Raw genomic sequence first — 20,943 nt, 5'->3', positions numbered from 1 at the left:
GCTTTGAATTTTGGTGCCCGCGAGGCATCGTTCGGCCTTTCCGCGGGCTTTAGTGCCAGTCCTCTTTGCAAGCTTTTTAGTTCCTCCATGATCCGGTGGAAATAACCCATGACTGAGGCAAAAAGGATATCACGGGGCATCTCTTCACATGTTAGGCACTTCGTGGTGATATAACGCCCTATCTCATTGATCCTACCCCTGATTCTATCCCTCTCTATGCACAGCTGTTCTATCCGTTGATTCTTTAGTCCCAATATTCATATTGTCAATGAGCTGATCTTGGAACCTCTCCATTTGTTCTTCCATCCGGGCTATCGACTCATAGCATCATTCTTTATCTGTTCTAGCATCCCAGGTTTGTTTAAGGACCCGATTATTGAGAATGGAGTTTATTTCTCTCAATGTTGCGACACTCATTTCGTAGTCTCTTTTTGCTTGCCATAGGTGCTCTCTCCGCGCTACTGTAACTTTTGCCCACCTGACCCGTATTCTTGCTATACAGGCCTCGGATCTCTCCAAATCCTCTCGGCTTTTGTTGACCTGACTCCTCAACTCTCCTATCAACCTTTCATTGGACCGCCTTTTCTGTTGGTCACCGACATTCTTTCTGACTTGGCGAATTCGGGATCTCAAGGCCTTGTTCTCTTGAATCAACTTGCTTTTCTCTCCTGTATCGGCATCAATTTGCAAGCTGCTTTGGTATTTTAGCCCCTCAATTTGTTGTTTTAACTTGCCAATCTCGACCCGATATTCCTTCTCTTTTGCTAGCCAACCCCATTGTGCTCGCGATGATTCTACAAAGTATTGGACGTGAGCTCTCTTAGTCGGTCTCTGGTGCTCAAGCTCTCTTCTTTACCATGTGAGGTATTTTGGCGATACTTCGCCTTTGGCCCGGTCTTGTACATGAGTATCTACTTTCAGGGTTTGACATTCATTCCAGATTCTTCGAACGACTGCTTCAGGGAACTGCCCACCAGGCCCGATTTCGATTACCTGGCCACTGAGATCCTCTTCCTTTGGGACTATTTGGTATCGCCCCAACTGTCTCAACACTCTGTATGGTGCATAAGGCTGGATACTTTGGAGGCCCATCAACAACAAATGAGATTCGGTGGCTGACATGTGTACGACTTCATCTATGGGTAGCCACCCAAATGCCCATTCTATCTAGTTTGCTGAGACTGAACGCAACAAAGTGACCCATTCGGCGACCCCTTCTGGCAAGCTAAACCCATTGACCTTTGTGGAAAACTCTTCTATACAAGTCTTTTGTGACGACTCATATTTCAGGAACTGAGGGCGATGACATAAGTGTTCTATCATCCACATTTGCAGTAGTACATTGCAACCCTCAAAGAAACCTCCTCCGGTTTTGCAAACAGTGAGAGCGCGGAAGATGTCTGCTATAATCATTGGCGCCAAAGTGCTGTTGTTTTGCTTGAGCAAAGTGCTGACGACCCCAGCGACTTGTATGTTAATTTTCGCGTCTTTTCTAGGGAATACCAGAAGGCCCAGAAAGGCTACCATGAAAGCAATACACCTATGTCCTTCCCATTTCAGCTGGTTTTACCCGCTGCAGATCTTTCCCTCAGGATTGTTGAACCCTCCAAAATGACCGTATCTGTCGTACAAGAATGCAAAACTACAAAAACCTTCAGATAATTTTGGGTTGTGTATAACTCTGCGGATCTTCACGGTGTCTAAAAATTTGTGTATGGTCACGGTCCTTGGTGCGATAAGATACTACTCTCTTATAGGGACTTTGGGACTCCCGATGTACCCTGCCAGCTCTTCCAGTGTCGGTGTGAGCTCAAAGTCTGAGAAATGAAATACATTGTGTGCTGGGTCCCAGAATGAGATTAGCGCCCTTATAATGTCCCCTCTTGGAACAATGTCCAGTAACCCAACTAAGTTTCCTAAGTACATCTTGACTGTATCTCGCCCTGATTCTTCTAAGTCGTTCCACCACATGCGTAAGCCTAAAGGGATCCCATTTACAATGGCCTCAAATGAATTCCTATTCGTGCTCATTCTGCACATTTATTAAGGGATTTAGACAAAACCAAAAATCTTTATTTGACTCATAAACTAATTTTCCTATTTTTTCCTAATTTTGAGGAAAAGAAAAATTGATTCTTTAAATACGGCCTTCTGACTTTTCAGGGATGAAGATTTTAAGGCTGTAGGGATTTAACCAGCCGAAAGGTAAAAAAAAACAAAGGTGGCTGCTTATGCAGAGTCAGCCTTTCAGCGCCCCTTTAGGGAATGTTCAGCTATTTTTGCAACATGGCATAGCCTGACTCTTTTATTTATTTTTTGGCATTTTTGTAGATAAATAAATAAATAAAAAAACAATTAAAAACAAGACCTTTTTTTTTCATGGTAATACAAACTATTTTTTTTAAAATAGGCAATTAATTCTCTACACTATTACTTCGTCCCTTTTTTCACAATTTTCAATATTCCTGATTTTCCAAAGCCGGTCAGCATGCAAGTCTAAAGTAAATAAATGCATAAAGCAAATAGGATGCAACAGGATGGTCTTTGCATTTCAGGTTGCTAGTCCTAGACGGACCCAACCCCTGTGTTGAGTCCCCTAAGTCAGATGCAACGTGATGCAAATAAGCGTTTTCCTACTAGGGATCCAGCATGAAGTCATATTTTACTAAGCTTTAAACTGGGCTTTGTTCTAGACTTGGCTTACCCGAGCGGACAACTCGAATCGAGGAGGGGGCTACGTACCGGGGACCCGCGGGGTCGTCCAGCTTTGTAACTTATCCGAGCCTCTTTCTTATTTCAGGTATTGACACTAACAGAATAGGGAGTCTCGACCAGCGAGCTTCTCCCCGGAGGCAAGAAGAGAAGGGTTTCGGCACAGTTTATATACAGTTCAGATAATATCAAAGCGGTAAAGGCAATCGATTAGCATATTTAAGCCAAAACATGTAATAAAATCAAATAATAGATAAAGCCAAATAATAACAATTATTCTAAGCTCGAATTCTTGAATCCTGAACCAGAGATTCTGGGTTCATTTCCCCAGCGGAGTCGCCAGAGCTGTCACACCTCCTTTTTCCGCCCCGCGAGGGGTGAAGGAGTTTTTTCCAATTAAAGGACAATCGAAACGAAATTTATTTATTTATTTCAGATTCGCCACTTGAGAGATTTAGGGTGTCCCAAGTCACCAATTTTAATCCCGAATCGAGGAAAAGAATGACTCTGTATTACAGTCTGCGAACCAGAAATCCGGATAAGGAATTCTGTTAACCCGGGAGAAGGTATTAGGCATTCCCGAATTCTGTGGTTCTAGCACGGTCGCTCAACTATTATATTTGGCTTATTTATCTGATTTTTTAAATAATTAAGAACTTATATGCAAATTTAGCTTTTAAACCGCTTTTATCATTATTCCTCTTATTATTTTATACAAGAATTGCAACGTTGTGAAAACGCATCTCGAACCACGTCACAACCAGTGTACACGTGATTTGTTGACGCATTTTGACTCTGCCAAGATTGGGATTTGGGTTACATAAATGCACACCCATGTTTAAGAAAATACCCTTATTAAATATGCGCCAAAATACTACGCGTTATTATACTATTAGGTAGGACTGTGAAATTTACTAAATGGCCCATCCCGGAATCTAAGTATTTTTTTTAAAAAAAAATAAGATTGGAGGACCCTGCAAATTTTGTATTGTTTATATTTATTTATTTTTAGCGAAATCCTCCCTTATTTTATGAATATCTTAAAATGACTACATTTCTTTTTATTAAACTTGTCTATAAATACAAAAATCAATTTTTTACATACTTAAAATAACGTATTAAATACTAGTTTAAGACAAATATTTAACGAAATGAAATATCACTAAAAATGTAATTATAAAAACAATATGGAATTGTCAAATAATATTTTAAAAGAAACTAATTATCCCATCTAGATTAAATTCACATTGTTAGATGACTTGAGCTATTGAAATTAATTATTTACAATTACGGAGAATTAGAAACAATCTTGATTACTAATGCGTATTTCTAAAATTTAATTAATTTAACCTTAACTAACCTTGTTTTAATTCAAATCATGTTATAATACTTGATTCGCAAAATCAAAAAAAAATCCTGTTTTACCTAAATTTAGCTACATGATTTCGATTAACTTAAGGTTAGCGATACTAAAACCCTTATAAATAAGGAACTTAATCAATTTTGCCAAACTGATTTAATAAAGTCATTTTTTACGTTATTTTTTTCTCGCTCTAATTATTAGACAGTTTAATCAGTAATGAACAGGCTTAAATATATACTACCTAATAATCAGGTTAAGGCATTGTTTAATATACGCTACAACATGTCTAGTTATGCCAAATGACAGTGATTTACAGAATAATAATACATGAAATAATCTAAATACAATTAAAAAAAATTAAAACTAAATTAGAAATTTAACATTCCATTCTTCATTTCAGCTTACAAAATGCCAAAATTACAGTTGTGTACATGATATTGCCATTATAAGAAGAAGAAAGTCAGCCACGTAGTACGTAACACAGCAACAACAATAATAACCAGCAATCCAGTCAACAGAAATCTCAGTGACAGATTTGAAAATCAAAATAAAATCCAGAAACACCGACAACAAACCACGGACAGAAACCAAGGGAATTTTCAGATTTGAAAGGCTAATTAATGTTTAACCCTTAATTTCTAAACCCGTATATCAGAATATTTATCAGGTGTGCTACTCTCTCTTCTAATTTCCAGCTCCTTTTTTATTTGTATTTTTTTTCTTTTTTTTTCTTGAAAGTTTTAATATTTTTCGGAATTTTTCTTTCTCTCTTAAATATTCAGCTCTTTTTTCTCTCTCTCTCCCTATCTGTCTTCCTCTTTTTTTCAAAATCTGATCAAGTCCTTCCTTTTATTAACATCTTTCAACATTAAAAAAAAATTAAAACTCACTATCTTCCACTCATCCCCCTTTTAATCCCACTACCTAATGTTTTGTCCCCCACTTTATTAAACAAATACCTCATTATATCTTGTCCCCCATGCTTATATTAAACAATTGCATTATTCTCCACCATTATATCTTGTCCCCCCATTATTGATTATTTTAATATTATCTTAATTTTAATGGAAAGAACACTCAAAATAAATAATTATTCAGAATTTTAATTCCAAAAATACCCCTCTGCCCTTACTGAAATTATCATTTTACCCCTGAACGTACTGCAAATTACCAAACTACCCCCATCAGCTATAACCAATTCACCTAATTAATTTCAACCAAAATACAACAAATATGACCAATTTCTAAACAAATTTTTAACAACAAATTCAAACTAAATGATGAACAACAAAGAAACAACTAAAATTATCTTGATTGAACAATATTTTTAACAACAAACAAACCTACTTTCAGATTCAACAACAACAAACATGTATATTCAGATTTCTAAATTCAATAATCATTTGAACTTAAAATTAAATCTAACAACATTACAACCAACAATTTCTATATTAAAACTAAACAAGATCATGAAGCAAACTGAAGAAATAATCATAAATGATAAACAACAAACAAGAAAATCAAACTTATACTAATTTCGGATTCAAGAACAATCAAACAAAGTATGAACATAAATGAAAAGTTTCAACAACAATAACAAGCAAGTTTTATTCAAATTCGAATTAAGCTTAAACAAAACAAATAAACATATTCAAATCACTAAACTTCAAATAATCAATTGATCTTTTTAATTAACTCCAATAAAATTATAACAAAAATACATGATTCAAAAAATTAAAAACCAAAACATAAACTCATATTAAATTACCGAATTAAAAACGAACTTCAAACAAAACAAAAAATGAACACGAATTAAATCTAAACTAAACAACAAAGATGGATGATTCAAGCGATCGAACTAACATTCTTTTATGTTAAAACTAAACCAAAACAAATGAATAAAAACAAAAATGAAGGAATAATCAAGAAATGATAAATAATGAACAAGAAAAGAATCAAACATATACTTATTTCAAATCCGAAAATATCAAACAAAATACGGAAGAAATGAAACTTAAAACAACTGACCAAAAATGACCAACGATGAACTCGAACGGACTCAAACGAAACCAAACAAAACTTTGACAGAACTTTGCCGGACTTTAACCGGACTGCTTCGCTTTTCCTCCGTGTGTGTGCGTGTAGTTGTGGAAGTTGCTATGGTTGTTTGGTCGAGGGACTGACGTGAGGGAGCAAAAACCACAGCCATGAGAGGTGAGGTTAAGCATCGGCAGCCGTGGCAGTTGCTACTTGTTGTTTGGTCGATGAAGGCGACGATAGTCGTTTGGACATGACGACGACGGGGCTGGGGACGATGGATGCTGGTTCGCTGCTGGGCGCGGTTATGGGTGACGGACTGTTTAGGCGAAACGAGGAAGAAGATGACCGGAGCTCAGCAAATAACCATAGGAGCTTGATGTTGGAGAAGAAATAGAAAAGAGCCGTTTGGACGTGAAGGAACAGAAGTGAAGAAGAAGAAGAAGATGACGACGGGGCAGCCATGGGAGCTCGACGAGCTTCATCAATGGCGGATAGGGCTGGGACAGTTGGACGAAGAAGAAGGAGATGAAGACGAGGCAGCCATGGGTGGTCGGAGAGCAGCTTCGTTGCTGCGTCAATGGCGGACGTGAAGATGGGACTGTTGGACGAAGGGTGGTCGACGGGCGGACATGGGAGGGAAGCTTGGAAGCTTTGAAGAAGAAGAAGGTAAGAGAGGGGCAGGTGGGATTTTTCAACAGTGAAATTTTTTTTAGGGTTTTGTTTTTTGAAATGAAAGATAGGGAAATAGGGGTGTTGGGTCTTTGGGGTTATGGACTGGGTCGACCCAGTTTGAAATGGACCGGGTCGTAGGGAAAGGTTGGGTATATTTGGGCCTGTGGTTCAAAATTGAAGAAAAGGCCTAATTCTGATTTTCTTTATATTCTTGCTCTCTTTTCTTTTACTTCCTAATTAATAAAACTAAAATTCTAAATTAACTTATCAAAAATACTAATTAATTCCAAATAACTATTATCGCACATTTAAATAGCAATTAACGATAAAATCGCACAATTTAGACGTTAAATGCTAAAAATGCAAAGTACATTATTTTTTATGATTTTATCATTTTGTAAAACAAACTTAAATAAATACTAAATGAAAATGCGACATATTTTATATTTTTATTAATTTAAAACAAATAAACATACACAGACAAAAATACCACAAAAATACAAAAATTGCACACAAAGGAAAATTGTTTTATTTTGAATTTTTTGGGAGTGATTCTCATACAGGGAAAAAATCACGTGCTCACAGAGGCCTCATTTCACTTTTCTGAATAGCCCTAGCCTCATTCACATCTTCAGCATCGCAGAACCTCCTGGTAATGTCAAGGGTAGTAGGAAAGGAGTCTAGACAAGGCCACCTTTGCCTTGTATAGTCATCAAACCCTTCAGATGGTATATGAAGGATCTCTCCCAGTTTTTCTGCATCAAAGGACACTTGAACTCCTTTCACCAGGCTACTAACCTTACCATCCTTAACCTCTGCATTTTCCATGAACTCAATGATCTCATTTCTGGCTAGCCTACCATCAATCTGAAGGACCATGTCCTTCCACCCCTGAGCAGCTAAGGCATCCACCAGTCTTATCATTCCTAGTTCCACCAGGTCTTTCAGCAGTCTACCTTTCAAAATCTTTCTTTTGCCAAACATGGCAAGCTTGTCTTGTTCACCATTAGACTTATCCTCTTCTTCTTCTTCTCCACTCCATTCCTCATCTTCAGAAATTCTTAATTGTTTACTTTTCACTACAGACCTTGTCCTTTTGGCTAATGAAGGTTCAGCAGCCTCAGACACAGAGGAAGACTTCTTGGAAGAAGTCTTGGACTTTTTGGGCTTGAGGGTCTAAACCTCCACTGTTTGAACTTCCTTCTGATGGACTTGTTCCATCTCCTCAACCTCCATAGCCTCTGAGGACTCTGCAACCTTCCCTTTTCCTTTAGCCAGCCTTTTCTTCTTACTCTCAGCTAGAGCCTTTTAAAGATCAGTCTCACTCTACTTCACCCTGCTTCTTATAACTCTTCCATTTGGCAATGAAATTTCAGTAATTGTTGGGGATGAAACCTTTCTTTTCTTGGAGGGTTTAGGAGCACTGGGGGCTTTTGGTTTGTGAGTTCTGCATTTTTTGGGATCATAGCTTGCCCCAACCTTTTTCAATAGGTCTGCTAGGGTCTCTTTAGTAGATGAACCAGGTTCATCTCCTTGTGTACTTAGATTAACTAACCCATCAGCAGCTTCACCAGAACCACTTTCCCCTGACTTCTTGCCACTCTCTTCTACATCTTCTTGTTCAATCTCACAGATACCAGGCATAGACAAATCAGCAGTGGGTGATTGATCAGCCACTCTTTTCCTATTTCCCCTCTCTTTACCACATGCACCCTCTCTCTCTTTTTATTTTTCAGATTTTTTTTACCTTCGCTCCTTCGTACCTCAGGTAATTCTACGTCCCTGATAGGCCCAACCAGAACAAACCTAGTTTCTAGATTTTCAGTCAAAGAAGAACTTACCTTAGAAGGGGATTCTTGAGTCTTCTCAAAGTCAAAAGACCCAGGTCCTTCCCCCTCACTAGCGGATTTGTATGACTCAGAATCAGAGTTGGAGTTAGAGTCTTGGATCTGGCTTGCCTTCAATTTCTCATTTAATTACTTTGAGAGAGCCTGAGACGCTACTGTTTTTCTAGCAAGCATTTTTACCCTTCTCATCCTAGGTTTGGGAGATGTACTAGGTGGAGGAGGGGTAGATGAATTAGAGGGAGTGAGTGGTGGAGGAGTTCAAGGATTGTCTTGTGGGTTTGTCATGATCGCTGGTTTCATGGGAGAATTGGTGAGTTAGAATTTTGGAGAAGAAAGAAAATGAAAGTAAAGAGGGATTTTTGACGGTTTAGAATTATGGAGATGGTAGGAGGTAATGATGTGTATTTAAAGAGAAATACACATTTAATGTATAACGGCAGCTTTAGTAGTGGTCAATTAGAGGTCTAATCAACCAGAAATTGCAGGTTTGAATGATTGGTTAAGTTTCCCTAGATTTTAGGCATTTTTTGTGGTTTAGAGTTCTAAGGCTGACGGAACTAGTTCAAAGCTAATGGATATAATTTTCTAAGGAAATGAACAATTGTAGGACTTTTGCTCATGATTTAAATATTTATATTTCTAATTGTGCAGAGCATAAAAAACATACATTAGCTTTCAGATGAACCCATACTGATGAACCAGGTTCTTTATTTAGAATTCTCTTGAACATGCCTCAATTTACCATAATAGAGAAAATTTTGTAAGAGATCAGTGAGTCATATTAACACATGTCACAAGAGTATACTAATTACAGTATGAAGCTGAGTAAAATTAATCTAGATATTTACACAAGTTCAGATTTCCTAACCAAAAAAAATTATTTTTTTTCATTGTGCATTTTGAACTGGTCCTATTAGGTGATCTTAATCATCCCTAATTCCAACATGTTCCTCTTAAAGTTTTCTCTACTCAGTGCTTTAGTAAAGATGTTAGCAATTTGTTTATCAGTAGCACAGAATTCTATGGAGATCAATCCTTTCTCATGGTTTTCTCTTAAGAAGTGGTGTCTAACATCTATGTGCTTAGTCCTCTTATGATGAACAGGGTTCTTTGTCATACTTATAGCACTAGTGTTATCACAGAAGATAGGAATACAACCAACTTCAATGCTAAAATCTACCAGCTACTGTTTGATCCACATCAATTGAGCACAACAAGAGGTAGTAGCAACATATTCAGCCTCAACAATGGATAAGGCCACTGAATTTTTCTTTTTAGTGGCCCATGATACAAGACATGGACCAAGAAAATGAGCCGTACCTAAGGTGATTTTCCTATCCACAAGGAAACCTGCATAATCAGCATCAGCATACCCTACTAGATTGAAATTACTACCTTTAGGATACCAAAGACACAGATCAGTAGTGCCTTTCAAATATCTCAGTATCCTCTTGACAGCAGTCAAGTGAGATTCCTTTGGATTAGCCTGAAAGCGAGCACAAATCCCTACATTGAAAACTATGTCAGGTTTGGTGGTAGTAAGATACAAAAGTGAACCAATCATACTCCTATACAACTTCTGATCAACAGATGAACCAGGTTCATCTCTGTCTAATTTAGTGGAAGTTTCAATTGGGGTGTCTATTTCCTTTTATTCCTCCATTTAAAACTTTTTGATAAACTCTTTTGCATATTTCTGCTGATGGATCATGGTTCTATTTGGGTTTTGTTTGATCTGGAAGCCTAAGAAAAAATTAATCTCTCCCATCATACTCATTTCAAATTCACTCCCCATTAATTTGGCAAAATCCTTACTCCGTTTGTCAGTGGTTGCCCCAAAAATTATGTCATTAACATATATTTGTACCACAAGAAGATCCTTACCCTTTTCTTTCAAGAATAGAGTACTATCAACTTTACCTCTTTTATAGCCATGTTCAAGCAGGAATTTGGACAATCGTTCATACCATGCTCTAGGATCTTGCTTGAGTCCATAGAGAGCCTTGTCTAATTTGTACACATGCTCAGGACATTCCTTACTCTCAAACCCCGGAGGTTGTTTAACAAACACTTTTTCTTTTAGGTAGCCATTCAGGAAGGCACTTTTTACATACATCTGATGAAGAGTGAATTCCATGTGTGCTGCAAAGGCTATAAGGAGTCTTATTGCCTTCAGTCTTACAACTAGAGCAAAAGTCTCATCATAATCTATACCCTCCTCTTGGCTATAACCTTGGACCACCAATCTTGCCTTGTTTCTTGTAACTGTTCCATCTTCATCAAGTTTGTTTTTGAAGACCCATTTTGTGCCAATCACTGATCTGTCCTTAGGTCTTGGAATTAAATGCCAAACTTGACTTCTCTCGAACTGATTGAGTTCATCTTGCATTGCATTTTCCCAATCTGTATTTTGCAAAGCCTCAACAACATTTTTAGGTTCAATAAGAGAGAGGAAAGCATCAAAAGCGCACAGATTCTTTAATTGTGATCTAGCTTTAACTCCAGAGGTTAGATCAGTAATTATGTTCTCAATGAGATGAGAACTTTGATACTTGTGAGGTTTCACAACCAGCTGATTTCTGCTAGATGTTTCTCCCATGTTCTGTTGTTGAGGAACAGGGTCATGAACAAGTTCCTTTGGGGGATTGGTTTCAGTTCCTCTTTGATCAGTTCCTCTTGCCAGGTTTCCCCGGATGAAAGAACCTGTTCCATCACATGTTCCTTCTTTTGGTGGCACTTTAGCTTTAGCTGAGACTTCACTCAATTCTTTTACGAGCCCAATAGCTTCATCTTCATGTTCTTGTCTCTTAGAAAGAATGCTAGTTTCATCAAACACTACATGTACACTTTCTTCTACACACAAAGTTATTTTATTGAACACTTTATATGCTTTGCTATGTGAAGAATATCTCAAGAATACTCCCTCGTCACTTCTGGGATCAAACTTACCTAGGGAGTCCTTTCTATTATTGTGCACAAAGCACTTGCATCCAAATGCCCTAAGATGGGATATATTTGGTTTTCTCCCTTTAAGTAACTCATAGGGAGTCTTCTCTACAAGAGGTCTAGTCTTGCATCTATTTATGATATAACATGCAGTGTTTACAACCTCTGCCCAGAAGCTATAGGGCAGCTTACTAGAAAGAAGCATAGTCCTAGCCATATCTTCAAGGGTCCTATTCTTTCTTTCAACTACTCCATTTTGTTGAGGAGTCCTAGGGGCAGAGAAGTTATGATCTATACCATGCTCATCACAAAATTCAGCAAACTTAGCATTTTCAAATTCAGTTCCATGATCAGACCTGATGGATGCAAGTTGATTACCTAGTTGTTTCTGAGTCTTTCTAACAAAGGTAGTAAACATGTCAAATGCTTCATCCTTAGATGTTAAGAATAGTACCCAGGTAAACCTAGAATAATCATCAACAAGTTCCATCACATATTTCTTACCACATATGCTCAATGTTCTCATTCGACCACAGAGATCCATATGAACCAGTTCCAACATCCTGGTTGTGCTTACCATTTTCTTGCTTTTAAAAGATGATCTTACCTGCTCCCCCCTTGCACAGGCCTCACAAACTTTGTCTTCCTTGAACTTGATGTTAGGTAACCCTATCACCAAGCCCTTGGAGACTAATTTGTTGAGTTGATTCAGACTTGTATGACCAAGTCTTTTGTGCCAAAGGAGGGGATCATTGTCCAACACACTCAAGCAAGTGAGTTCATTTTCTAAAAGAGTAGACAATTCTACAATGTAGATATTCTTAACTCTTTTTCCCTGCAAAACAATCTTGTCAGTGGTAAGGTTAATCACAAAGCATTTAGTAGAGGTAAATGATACAAGGTTACCTCCGTCACACAGTTGTGATACACTGATTAGGCTATATTTCAAGCCATCTATCAAGTAGACATTCTCAATGGATTGTGAGTTTGTCTTACCTACCTTTTCAACCCCAATAATCTCACGTTTCTTCCCATTTCCAAAGGAGACATTACCTCCTTTTAAGTCCTCAAGTGAAAGGAACTGGTTCTTTCTTCCAGTCATATGTTTTGAGCAACCACTATCAATGTACCATATTTGGCTACTTCCTTTCACTTGGACCTGCAAAAAGAAATCAGGGGTTAGTCTTAGGAATCCAAACTAGTTTGGGTCCCTTTCTATAGGCAAAGGGGTAAATCAAATTTCTTTTAGCCCACCCAGGCAGCCTATTTTTCTTTTGAACAAAAGCTTTGTTCTTTTGATTGGCCTTTTCTTTTGCATTACATTCATTTTTGTAATGACCAGTCTTGCCACAATGTGTGTAGATTTTGTTTTCAGGAAGAGTGAGGTACTTGCTTTTGGGATCCCACTTAGGTGCTTGTGCCCTATAGCCAAGTCCTCTCTTGTTGCTACTGTGATGTTCTTATAGCCAGGATAGTACATCAGAAGCCTTATTTCATTTGCAAGTTCTATCTAGTTCATGTTTTACCTTCCCTAGATCTTCTTTTAAGACTCTTATTTGCTCATCTTTCCTGTACAACTCATCCTTCATTTTTCCTATGTTTTCTTCTAAGGTGAAATGTGTGTGATCAGCTTTCTTCTTACCTGTTCTTAATTTTAGTTTTAAATTTTCAGCCCTAAGTTTTAGGACACCGGTGTCAAGTTTAAGAACCTGGTTCTTCAACTCAGCATTTTTACTGTCACTCTCATTAGCCCTAGATTCTAGATTTTTGCACTTGGCTTTTAAGATCACACACTCCCTAGACATCTCTTCCTTCTCATTGTTAATTATCTCAGACTCATCAATGAAGTCCAGCAACAGTTCAGACAACCTTCCTTTAGACAGAAATTTAATCTTGTCTTTAAGATGAAAGACACTTACCTCTTGTTCATCATCTGATTCTCCGATGGCTATAAGTGCTTGTTCATCTCCAGCTTCATCTTCTGAATCCTCATCTGATGTTTCTCCCCAAGCAGCAACCATAGCCTTTGTTGATCCCTTGCTCCTTTTGGGTTGAACCTGTTCCTTCGTTCAGCCCTTTCCTTCTTCCATTCAATTTCCCACTAAGGACAGTTCTTGATCATGTGATCAGTCTTACCACATTTGTAGCAACCATCGTTGGTCTATTTCTTAGGATCCCTTGGTTTGTTGAAGGTTGTACCTCTTGAAGAACCCTTTCCTCTCATTAGGTACTTTTTGAAATCTCTTGTGATCATGGCCATTTCATCATCCTCCAGATCTGCACCTTCAGCTATTCTGAGAGCCAGACTTCTTTCCTTCTTGGGTGCATCCATTTTAATGGTTTGCCTTCTCAGTTCATAGGCAGTGAGGTTTCCAATCAGTTCATCCAACTTCAGAGTAGCAATGTTCTTTGATTCCTGAATAGAAGTGATTTTTCTTTCCCAAGTCACTGGTAAGACCCTTATCAAGATTTTCTCAACCTTGTCTTCTTCAAGGATAATGCTCCCAGGAGATTTAAGTTCATTTGTTAGTGTTGTGAACCTTGTGTACATCTCCTGGATAGTTTCTCCTTCCTTCATAGTGAAATTCTCATATTGAGAATATAGCAGTATTCCTCTTGATCTCTTTACTTGAGGAGTTCCTTCATGAGACACTTGTAAAGTGTCCTATATCTCCTTCGTGGTGGTACTGTCATGACCCCGGTTCGCCCACCGTGAACCATCGTGACAACACCTAGTCTCTATGACTAGGTAAGCCTAAATTGCGGAATAAAAACAATTTAAAACAAAGATAAGGTGATATAACAGTGTTTAAAAGTGACGCTCGACATACACAATATAAATTCTCGAAACCAATACAGTTTTCCCAAAACCCAAAAACCCATTAATCACAAGCTAAGGATCACTACAGAGTGCTCTAACTCTAGAATTGTCTAAAACAAAATAAATACAGGAGGGCTGTAACTATAAGAGAGAATGGAGAGAGACTCCTCGGTCTGCGGACACGGCAGATATACCTCAAAGTCTCCGAATGGTCGCCTCGCCTCAAGGATGGTAATTCTGAGTTGAAGTACATGTATCTGCACATGAAAAACATACGTAGAAAGGGCATGAGTATACCACAGCGGTATTCAGTAAGTGTCAAGCCTAACCTCGGTCGGGTAGTGACGAAGAAGGTCAGGGCCCTACTGAGATTAAATAACTATAGAAATGACAGAATAAGATAAACAGTTCAATTAAGAATCTACAGTAAGAATCTAATATAGGATAATAAGGAATTCAATAACTGAAATAGAGATAAAGACAAAACACAAGGAAATACCACTCATAACAAGGATGATAGCCGAGGATCTCTCAGTATCCTCAATATATATGTCAGGGACCTCTTGGTATCCCGAGGATCTCTTGGTATCCTCAATGTATACGAGGGATCTCTTGGTATCCTCAATATATACTAGGGATCTCTTGGTATCCCGAGGATCTCTTGGTATCCTCAATATACATGCCAGGTATCTCTTGGTATCCCGCACCTCAGTTCAAATCATAAATATGTACAGGGGATCTCCTAGGATACCGTCCCGTAGTCTCAAAGTAAAACACACAGCAGCAACACAAGAATACTCAATTAAGTTCAATTTCGTACCAAATAAACAAGAAATTATAACCTAACATGCTTCACATAATTCAACTAAGGCAGTTTAAGCAAATAAGCAGTTAAGTCAATTAGACATTCTTTTCCTAAGCTAACAACAGATTTAAATTGCAAGAAAAATGAAACAGGAACAAGGAACCCAAATGAAATTACTTAAAAGAAAATCGGATTTTCAATAATTAGCTCAAGAACGCACACGCCACCTCACGTACAAGGCATTTCAATTATCAAATATACCAAATCCTAAGGGGAAGATCCCCCGCACAAAGTTAGGCAAGCCACTTACCTCGAATCGGCTCAAAATCAATCCGAAACCACGCTCTTGCCACGGGTACTCGACTCCAAATGGCCCGAATCTATTCAATTCAATTTCATAATATAAATAACACTTCAAGTAATTGATTATACAAAGAAATTCTATGCTAATATGCGAAATTAGGTAAAATGACCAAAATGCCCTGGGGTCGACATCTCAGAATCGAGTAATATTTATATTTTCAGAATCCTCATACTCTCACGAGTTCATGCATACCAAAATTATCCAAATCTAAGGTCAAATTTCCAAACAAAAGTCAAATTTTAGGTCTAAGAACTTTCTTCCAACTTTTTCCCAATTTTCATCTCCAATCCGAAATTAAATGATGAAACTAACTATAGATTGATGGAATATAACTATAAAGGATCAAAGAATTGTTAACCAATGATCTCCTCTTAAATTTCCTCTCAAAATAGCCCTCTCCCGAGCTCCAAATCGAATTTCCAGCTTTTGAAACTAAACCCTCGAAATTTCATATTTCTGCCCAGCTGTTACCGCATCTGCGGTCCTGGGACCGCTTCTGCGGTCCCTTTCTGCGGAACAATGGTCGCATCTATGACCCCTCACTTAAAACCAGCTTCTGCATCTGCGACTCCCCATCCGCGAATGTGGTACTGCTCCTGCAGAAAACCTACCGCTTCTGCGGCTCCTGCTGAACCTCCCCATTTCCGCTTCTGCGATTGATCCGCCACTTCTGCGGCTCCTACTGAACCTCCCCATTTCCACTTTTGTGATTGATCCACTGCTTCTGCGACTCCTCATCTGCGGTCCCACACTCGCAGGTGTGGTTATGACAGAAAAACAGCTAAAGCTGCAACTCCAAATTCCAAAAAACTTTCCGTCAACTATCCGAAATCATCCTGAGGCCCTCGGGACCTCAACCAAACCTACCAGCATATCCCATAACTTCATTCAAACTTGTTGCAACCTTCGGAACGCTAAAAACAACATCAAAACACCTATTTTTCATCGGATTCAAGCCTAAGAATTCCAAAAACTCTAAAAATACGCTTTCGATCAAAAAGTTTATCAAACCTTGTCCGAATGACCTGAAATTTTGCACACACGTCACATTCAACACTACGGAGCTACTCCAACTTCCGGAATTCCATTCTGACCCTCGGATCAAAATCTCACTATCAAACCGGAAACTTTAAAATTTGACCTTTCGGTATTTCAAGCCTATATTAGCTATGGACCTCCAAAATACAATTCGAAAATGACCCTAAGACCGAAATCACCCAACGGAGCTAACAGAACCATTAGATTTCCATTTCGAGGCCGTCTTCACATTATTCCGATTACGGTAAACTTTCCAACACTTAAGCTCTCATTTAGGGACTAAGTGTCCCAAAACTCTCTGAAACTCAAAACCGAACATCCCGGCAAATCAAAATAGCAAAAATAAACTCGGGGAAAGCAGTTAATAGGGGATCAAGGCATAAATTCTTAAGACAACTGGCCGGGTCGTCATATCCTCCTACACTTAAACATCCGTTCGTCCTCGAACGAACATAGAGACATACCTGAAGTAGTGAAAAGATGAGGGTAACGGCTACGCATAACCTACTCGGTTTCCCAGGTCACCTCCTCGACCGGCTGACCCCGCCACTGAACCTTCACGGATGCAATGCTCTTTGACGTTAGCTTTCTAATTTGGCTATCTAATATTGCCACTGGCTCCTCAACATAAGATAGATCCTTGTCCAACTAGACTGAATTGTAATCCAATATGTGTGACAAATCACCATGTTACCTCCGGAGAATCGAAACATGAAATACCGAATGAACTCCTGCCAAGCTGGGAGGTAAAACAAGCTCATAAGCAACCTCCCCAACACGCCTCAATATTTCAAAAGGCCCAATAAACCTCGGACTCAACTTTCCCTTCTTCCTAAATCTCATAACGCCCTTTATAGGCGAAACTCGAAGCAGAACCCGCTCTCCAACCATATAGGAAACATTACGAACCTTCTGGTATGCATAACTCTTCTGTCTGGACTGGGCTGTATGGAGTCTATCCTGAATCACTTTGACCTTCTCTAAAGCATCCTAAACCAAGTCTGTGCCCAATAATCTGGCCTCACCCGGCTCAACCCACCGGGGATCTGCACCGTCTACCATATAAAGCCTCATACGGTGCCATCTAAATGTTGGACTGATAGCTGTTGTTGTAAGCAAACTCCGCCAATGGCAAGAACTGATCCCAAGACCTTCCAAACTCAATCACACACGCACGGAGCATATCCTCAAGAATCTGAATAATGTGCTCGGAATGCTGAACGGCTCTCCAGAACCGTGATGTGAACTGAGTACCTCTATCTAAAATGATGGAAACTGGAATACCATGCAGACGAACAATCTCTCGGATATAGATCTCCACCAACCGCTCTGAAGAATAAGTAGTACACACAGGAATGAAGTGAGCGGACGTGGTCATCCGATCCACAATCACCCAAATAGCATCGAACTTTCTCAAAGTCTGTGGGAGCCCAACTACAAAGTCTATAATAATTCGCTCCCACTTCCACTCCGGAATCTCTATCTGCTAAAGCAATCTCCCAGCCTCTGGTGCTCATACTTTACCTACTGACAGTTGAGGCACCGAGCTACAAACCCAACTATATCTTTCTTCATCCGCCTCCACCAATAGTGTTGTCTCAAATCCTGATACATCTTCGCGGCACCCGGATGGATGGAATACCGCGAACTATGGGCCTCCTCTAGAATCAACTCTCGAATCCCATCAACATTGGGTACACAAATCCGACCCTGCATCCTCAATACCCTATCATCACCAATAGTCACATCTATGGCATCACCGTGTTGAACCTTGTCCTTGAGGACAAGCAAATGAGGGTCATCATACTCCCTCTCCCTGATACGATCAAATAAGGAAGACCGAGAAACCACGCAAGCTAGAATCCGACTGGGATCTGAAAGATCCAATCTCACAAACTGGCTGGCTAAGGCCTGAACATCCATCGCCATAGGCCTCTCTAATGCTGGTAAATAAGCCAAACTCCCCAGACTCTCTGCCTGGCGACTCAAGGCATCGGCCACCACATTGGCCTTGCCCGGGTGATATAAAATAGTGATATCATAGTCCTTCAGCAACTCTAACTACCTCCTCTGGCGCAAATTAAGATACTTTTGCCTGAATAAGTGCTGCAAGTTTTAATGGTCAGTATAAATCTCACAGGGAACCCCGTATAAGTAATGGCGCCAGATCTTTAAGGGTGAACAATGGCAGCCAACTCAAGGTCGAGGACAGGGTAATTATTCTCATGTACCTTCAACTGTCTGGACGCGTAGGCAATCACTCTACCGTCCTGCATCAACACTGCTCCAAGGCCAATCCTCGAGGCATCACAATAAATCGTATAAGACCCCGAACCTGTAGGCAATATCAAAATTGGGGCTATAGTCAAAGTTGTCTTGAGCTTCTGAAAGCTCGCCTCACACTTCTCTGTCCACTAGAATGTAGCACCCTTTTAGGTCAACCTGGTCATAGGGGCTGCAACCAATGAGAACCCCTCTACAAAACGATGGTAGTAACCCGCCAAGCCAAGGAAACTACGGATCTCTGTAGTTGAAGATGGTCTGGGCCAACTCTGCATGACCTCTATTTTCTTCGGATCCACCTGAATACCCTCACTCGATACCACGTGGCTTTGGAATGCCACTGAATCCAACCAAAACTCACATTTCAAGAACTTAGCATATAACTTCTTCTCCCTCAGAGTCTGAAGCACAGTACTCAAGTGCTGCTCATGATCTTCCTGACTCTGAGAATACACCAGAATATCATCAATAAAGATAATGACGAACGAGTCAAGATACGGCTGGAACACATTATGCATCAAATGCATAAAGGCTGATGGGGCATTGGTCGGCCCAAATGACATAACAAGGAACTCGTAATGACCATACCGAGTCCTGAAAGCAGTCTTCGGGATATCTGGCTCCCGAATATTCAACTGATGGTAACCTGAGCGCATGTCAATCTTAGAAAACACATGTGCACCCTGAAGCTGGTCAAACAAATCATCAATACGAGGCAAAGGATAACGGTTCTTCATTGTAACCTTGTTTAACTGGCGATAATCAATATACATACGTATAGAACCATCCTTGTTCTTCACAAATAAGACAAGAGCACCCCAAGGTGATACACTGGGCCGAATAAAACCCTTATCAAGCAATTCCTATAACTGATCCTTCAACTCCTTCAACTCAGGAGGAGCCATACGATACGGAGGAATGGAAATGGGATGAGTGCCCGGCAACAGATCAATGCCGAAATCAATATCTCTATCAGAAGGCATGCTTGGAAGGTCAGCTGGAAACACATCGAGAAAATCCCGCACTACTGGAACTGAATCAACATAAGGGGTATAAATAATGACAACTCTCACATAGGCTAAATACGCGTCACACCCCTTCTCAACCATACATTGAGCTTTAAGAAAAGAAATAACTCTACTGGGAGTGTGATCTAAAGTACCCCTCCACTCAACACATGGTACACCTAGCATAGCCAGCGTCACGGTTTTGGCGTGACAATCAAGAATAGCATAATGGCGTGACAACCAGACCATGCCCAAGATAATATCAAAATCTACCATGCTGAGCAACAATAAATCGGCTCTGGTCTCAAAACCACTAAGAGCAACCAAACATGATCGATAAACGCGGTTCACAACAAGAGAATCTCCCATAGGAGTAAAGACATAAACAAGGGAACTCAAAGAATCCCGAGGTACACCCAAATGCGGAGCAAAATACGAAGACACATAAGAGTAAGTGGAGCCTGGATCGAATAGAACCGATGCATCTCTGTGACAAACCAGTATAATACCTGTGATGACAGAATCGGAGGCAACAGCCTTGGTACAGGCAGGAAGGGCATAGTATCTGGCTTGGCCTCCCCCTTTAGGGCGACCTCTACCTCCCTGACCTCCACCTCTGGCTGGCTGAACAGGTAAGGTGGTAATTGGAGCTGTAACCAAATCCAGAGAACTCTACGGGGCACGCTGTGGGTGAGAAGTCTATGGAGGTGCGCCCCTCCCAAGTCTAGGGCAATCCTTCACCACATGGTGTGTGTCACCACACTCAAAACAATCTCTGGGAGGACGTGGTGGTTGTGACTGGCTCGGGCCAGGTCTGCTGGACTGACCTCTAAAAGCACCCCGCGCAGGAGGTGCACTAGAAACTGGCAGTGCATAATAAGGCTCCTGAGGCCTAGGAGGAGCTGGAATACCATTGGCTGCTGGAAGAGCTGAATGAACAGAGCGACTCATATAACCCCTACTATGATGACCTGTTGCTGGGGCACGGGCACCAGAGAAATGGCCCAACTCTCGAGACCTCTTGGCCTCCATCTCCTCTCTATCC

This window comes from Nicotiana sylvestris, chromosome 2 (assembly GCF_000393655.2).
Source record: "Nicotiana sylvestris chromosome 2, ASM39365v2, whole genome shotgun sequence".
Lineage (NCBI taxonomy): Eukaryota > Viridiplantae > Streptophyta > Magnoliopsida > Solanales > Solanaceae > Nicotiana > Nicotiana sylvestris.
The sequence above is the reverse complement of the archived record's forward strand: the minus strand, read 5'-3'. Positions refer to the sequence as shown.